Source organism: Nothobranchius furzeri, chromosome 15 (assembly GCF_043380555.1).
Source record: "Nothobranchius furzeri strain GRZ-AD chromosome 15, NfurGRZ-RIMD1, whole genome shotgun sequence".
Classification (NCBI taxonomy): Eukaryota; Metazoa; Chordata; class Actinopteri; order Cyprinodontiformes; family Nothobranchiidae; genus Nothobranchius; species Nothobranchius furzeri.
In genome coordinates this window covers 49,162,756-49,168,470 of record NC_091755.1, presented here as the reverse complement: position 1 = coordinate 49,168,470, position 5,715 = coordinate 49,162,756, and the positions used below count along the sequence as shown (strand labels likewise).

The window sequence follows — 5,715 nt, the reverse complement described above, 5'->3', positions numbered from 1 at the left end:
GAGCCTGAAGCTTGGTTTATGCTTGATGTCCGCGAGGTTCGCACGGCTCCGTGCGGCAAAATTGCGTCATTTTAACAACCACGCCCCTCCACCGCGCCTCCGGACGGCCCAAAATTTCCGCACCGCGCACCTAGGAAATTTTCTAACCACGCAGACGGTCGGACGCGGAAAAACATGGCGGACGGGCAAGAACTAGTATGGCAGAGGTTCGTAAATACAGACATTTGAATGATTCAGCTCTCAAGAGATCACCGTGATCAACATGTTGTTAGTAATTCTTGGAGAGAAATAGCGCGCACTGTCGGAAAAGACGAGGACGCTGTTAAAAAATGCTGGAATGCCATGTTGTAAACAACAGTAATTTTTACTTCTACTATGGTGTAGTGTTGGATGCATGCCGTAGAGCTCCATGCTGCCCCCTACAGTTTGGGAGAATATTGGCTCACCGCAGAGACAAGCCGCATGACCCATAAACGCTGCGAGTTGTGAAGCGCATTCCATCCACGAGCCGCATCACCAAGCGGAAAGTAAATGCGTCAAGCATTAACCAAGCTTTAGGCTCCCTACGAGGAGCAGTCCAGTTCAGTTCGACTTCAGTCAGACTAAAATGTGTAAATCCATTTCAGAACTGGTGGTCCCTCGTTCCAGATGCAAATCTAGGGGTGTTCGTGCATTTGCGGTCCTTGCTCCAACTTTGTGGAACGGCCAATTTGACTGTTAGGCTGGCGCCTTCTTTCCGCATTTTTAAGTCACGTCTGAAGGCCCATTATTATGTTCAGACATTTTCACCACTGGGGTCTGCAATTTTGTCTTGATTTTAATTGTTTGACAATTGTTCTCATCTGTTTTTATTGTTTTTATTGACGTGTTTGCCTGTTTATTGTTGTGTTCAGCATTTTGGGCCTCTGCTAAAGGTTGTGGAAGGTGCTCTGTAGATGAATGAATGAAAAGTCCAAGGTAATAATAGTTTTTTTTTCCTTTCTGCATGTCAACCCACTGACTGCTGCAGCCATCATTCTTAACTGCTTAACCACCTCATCCAGTAGGATCACTATAACTGACGTATGCAAAATAATAAATGTCCTTTGTACTGACAGTAAGAATGACATGAGGCCTTTTTTGTGAAATAAACTTTTTTTTCTTTTAAACGTCACAGCAGCCATTTACCACCTGCCTGCCGAGTGCACATCACTTCACAATGTGGACAGATCAAACACAAAGCTACCCATAAACTCTCATCCCAACAACAAACACGGATGTGTAACTTTCCCTCCATACCAAACACACCCTACCTTGGCCTCATGTGCACAGGGAACCCTATTGTAAACACTGTGAGAACGTGGGAGAGGCACGGTCCGAAGAACCCAGCCTTTGTTGACATTCTCCTGACCTGACGTCAGCTGTGAGCCAAGCGCTCCGTGCATCAATGGCCACCGTGCAGGAGAGGCGTGTTCGCTAACCTGGGAAAAATTAGCGTGCCATTAAAGATGTTTGCTACATCTTTAGCAAACAGGAGATGGAAAAACAAGCAAACAGGAAAAAAGAGACTCGAGTTTGAAACAGAAGAAAATTATGGCAACACTGAGCAAATATCATCAGCGTCCCAACCTGAGACACCTGAACATGTCAGACACTGAACGGAAATCCCAGTTTGTCTTTTTCTTATACAGCTTCCACCCCTCATCACTCCTCAGATCTTGTTTTCTTTCACAAGAGCTTGGACTCAAAACTTTTCCACCTCTCCTTTCCTGCAGCCCTGCAGCAACATCCTGCGCTCGTGACTTATTATGACATTTATAACGGAGCTGCAAGGTTTCACCCCCAGGGTGTGGTAGACAGTTCTGCTGCTGCTTCGTAAAAATGGGGCTCGTCTTACGTAACGTGTGCTCCAGGCCTCTTCTCATTGATTCCACAGCGGTTCACCTGCAGGAAAAAGTGGCTACACCCAAGTGCTCCAAATGTTTCCTTTCAGAAGCACAGGTTTGTCAGATTCCATACATTTCCCAGTGAGCAATCACTCACGCTTTGTTGTGTTGGTAGATTTAAATGGGTGGGGAGAGCTTGAAATTTGGTTAATGATCTGGTCTGGCTCTGGTCTCATTTGTCAAAAATGTGTATTTCAGTCAGGTGAGGCAGAAGATCTTTGTGATTCTGCCACGGCCATCTCAGGCTGTTGCACAAACTTAAACCACATGAACACGCAGAACATGCAAAATGCATGCAAACTACATGACAAGCTGGTTGTTTTATTATCTTAACATAATTTTGGTTGATAATGCACAGCCATGTTAAACAGAAGTAACATTTATACGCAAATGGTTTAAAAAAACAGAAATCAGATAAGAATAATGTTTTATTTCCTGAAACTAACCTTGTAAGAAAATTATAAACACACACCTGCTTCTGTTCTAGCAAGAGTTTGAAACTAACCTCATTTTGTGTTGAGAAACCATGGATTTATTATGGTTTTGGTCAAATCTGAGCAATCACAAAGCTCAGTATCTGTCACAGAATCATTTTGCTGGTTTTGATTGGCTGTAGCGGCCATCTTGAATCAGGGTGCCTCCAAAAGTAAAAGAGATGTCAGTCAGACATTTGGTAACAGAAAAAATTAGCAACTAACAGGTAAAAATTATAGCCAACCTACAAGTCGTGGGCAACGATGGCTGTGTCTCAATTCAGGGTCTGCATCCTTCGAAGGACCCAGCCTACTCGGCCGACGTGGGCTGGGTCCTCCGTCGGCCGGGTTGACCGGATGTTAACGGCTGTGAATTTGGACAGGCCTAGCCTTCATGAATTCCCGCCTCTCCCTCGGCGAACGTTCCGTCACCTAGCAACCGTGGAACCGCTGAGCAGAAGGGAGAAGGAACTTTAAACGATGGAGCTCGAAGTTTTATTTAGTTCTTTAATAATTTCCTTGACTGTTGGAGAGCTAATTCGGAGAAAATACTTTCGACAAGCTGAGCCTGAGCAAAGATGTGATAATAGTTTTTAATACTTTCTAAGGGACTTAATTTGACCAAAACCCATTTATCACCTTTTAAGACTTTTCAAGACCCAGCAGATACCCTCTAGTAAACAATTCTCATTTGTAAACCAAAATAAAATTCAAGAGTTTAATGCAGAACTGATTTTATTTAGATATTTCTTTTATATGTACATGTTTAATCTTTATTAACCATTTTTTTCTAGCAAAGTAAAAAGCTGTCAAAGTTCTCCCTTCTCTCCTGTGCCCTCTGCTGCTCTGCCTCCCTCTGCAGCCTCATGTCCTCCCTGATCAGCTCCAGAAGCTGGTCATCGCTGTCACCTTCCCCTGGATGCCCATTTTCTCCAGAATAGTCTTAACAAACATGTAAGAAAAGAAACAGGAAGAGAAAAGAGGACAACGGGTTATTCCTTTCATGTTTTCGCAGAAAAAAATAAACTCAAACGAGTTTTTAAAATATGAGATGTTATTGTACCTCCATGCCACAGCCGCCGAATACTTTGCTCCGGTGATCATGTGGTCCATCTCCGCCCTAAGCTTAATAAATTCCCTGGTTTTCTCTTGTACCTAAAATACAAACTCCTATTAAAATCAGGGGAAAAACGGAGCGGGAGAAGTACGACACCGAGCGGCCGAACATACGAGCCGAGACCGCAATACAAGCACTTTTACTGCAACATTTCTAACTAAAATAACATTCATGTATCACAAAAAGCCCTTAACCTAACAGTTTTCTAGTTTATACTGACATTTATATGCGCAATCGTCTCCGACAGCTCCCGCTTCACTGTCCGCCATTGTTTTTAAGTTTTTCTGCCGGCCGGCCCGCAAGGCATCTTGGGAAATGCTACCTGTTGAAGGATACACCCAACCCATCCTTCATTCAGGCGAAAAGAAGGCCGCATTCGTCGACCGCATTTGAAGGAGTCTTCCAATTGGGACAGGCCTAGTCGCGGCGCTGTGATGTAACCGGCCGACGAATCCGGCCGACGTAGGATGCAGACCCTGAATTGAGACACAGCCGATGAGTCCTTGGGTTTCTTTGAATCCATTCCATTTTTTTTATTCACACGGCAAACAGAATTAAAGCATTTAGCACGACTACAAATCAGACATCGGTACGTCACGTAACATACATGACGTCACCACATAATCTCCTGTCCCCTAGCATAGCTGCAATTTACCAAATGGCCAGATTTACGGTGGTTCTTTCCTCTTGAAGGAAGGGCTTGAAGTTCACTGAACCTAAAGCCATTTTCCTGTACTTCCTTGGTCTGGAGGTAGATGGGCGTGACTTAGGCTCCCTAATGGTCTCCAGAAGCTGTAACATATTTTTTTCAACTGATACCTGATGAAATGTCCGCTCATTTGCAGGGATGTTTCTAGAGGGGGGGACAGGGTCCCCTTGGACCCCCCAATGGCTTCCTGCAGAGGGTGGAGTCTAAGTATTAACTCATTCACTGCCAGCCATTTACTGATTGGTAAAGCCCTTCGCTGCCAGCGTTTCTCACCATTTTTACAGTTTTTTTTTCAAGAGTCACAGAACGTTGAGCGCTACGATGATGTCGACGCCAAAACAACCAAAATAACCAAAACAACCAAAACAAAGCAGAGACTCACCTCTTACATCAAGAAGAATCCGCGCGTTTCGAGCGTTATCTGTTCTTTCATAATCCGTTGTTGAACTGTGATCGGCAGAAGCTTTTCCGGTTTGCGCCTCACTTTTTCTACAGCAGCGGCCCAAAACGATCTAACACATGGATGTTCTGCTTCCTGATCACGTGACGTGTGACGTATGCTGATGAAGATTGGCTTTAGAGCTGAGATGTTTGTTCTCATGGTGCGGGGGCTCGTCCGACGCCTGCACAGTAAAAACATGCAAATGACGACTTTAGTGAACATAGATGCTTAAGCCTTGGTCAGTGTGCCCCCAGGGCAGCTGTGGCTACATTGTACCACATCACCAGCAGCATGTGAACGTGTGTGTGAATGAATGAATGATTCACTAGTTTAAAACACTATGGAGACTCTGAAAGTTGCTAAACAAGTGTGGTTCAATTCTCATTACTGAGATATAAAAACATGTTACTGATTTTTTTCTAAATAGATTTGAAACTAATTGAAAAGCTGTTGTATTTAAAGTAACTGTAACTTAATTTCTGTTGTTATATTTTTGTAATTACTCACTGACGTAATGACATGTTTGTGGTGTGGTGCGGCCTCCTGATCAGTGTTAGTCTACAGCCTCCCCTGCTCATTAGAGGTTGTTTGAGGCTATTCTAAACTTTAATTCCCAGGTTCAAATCTTTGGTCTTGACACAAAGCGGCTCCAAAATTGTGCAAAAAACAAACCAAACCAACAAAAAACAAAAAAATAAAAACACCAACCTGCCAGTAAAATTGGCTTTACTTTTTCTTCTGCAGCACATTTGGTCTATTCCGTGACATCATTTATGCACGTTATTTCTCTCAACAGTCAAGATTTCCACAGACTTATGAGTTTCATCTGGTTCCTTCACCAGATATAAATGTTGTGTTCTTCCCAGTTTGCACATAAAATTAGGGGTGCACAACAACGGTGATCACGCCGTTTGCAACAAAAAATTTCAGCATTAATGAGTTTTTAAAGGCAGGCCAACCTACTCATGGTTCGGTTTACACAAGATTTTTACTTGATTATTTTCCACTTTAAAACAACAGTCTGTATTTCTGAGATACTTTTTCTTCTG

The 5,715-nt window shown here is 43.4% G+C and overlaps 1 long non-coding RNA gene across 1 annotated transcript; it reads right to left on the bottom strand.

The window, feature by feature from the left end:
• Positions 1-3,112: 3,112 nt before the first annotated feature.
• LOC139063358 (uncharacterized) lies at positions 3,113-3,837 on the bottom strand. Its single transcript, XR_011516738.1, has 2 exons — positions 3,462-3,837; positions 3,113-3,340 (listed from the first exon to the last, which is right to left on the bottom strand). It is a non-coding gene; the product is annotated as an uncharacterized lncRNA (long non-coding RNA).
• Between the last annotated feature and the right edge of the window lie 1,878 nt (positions 3,838-5,715).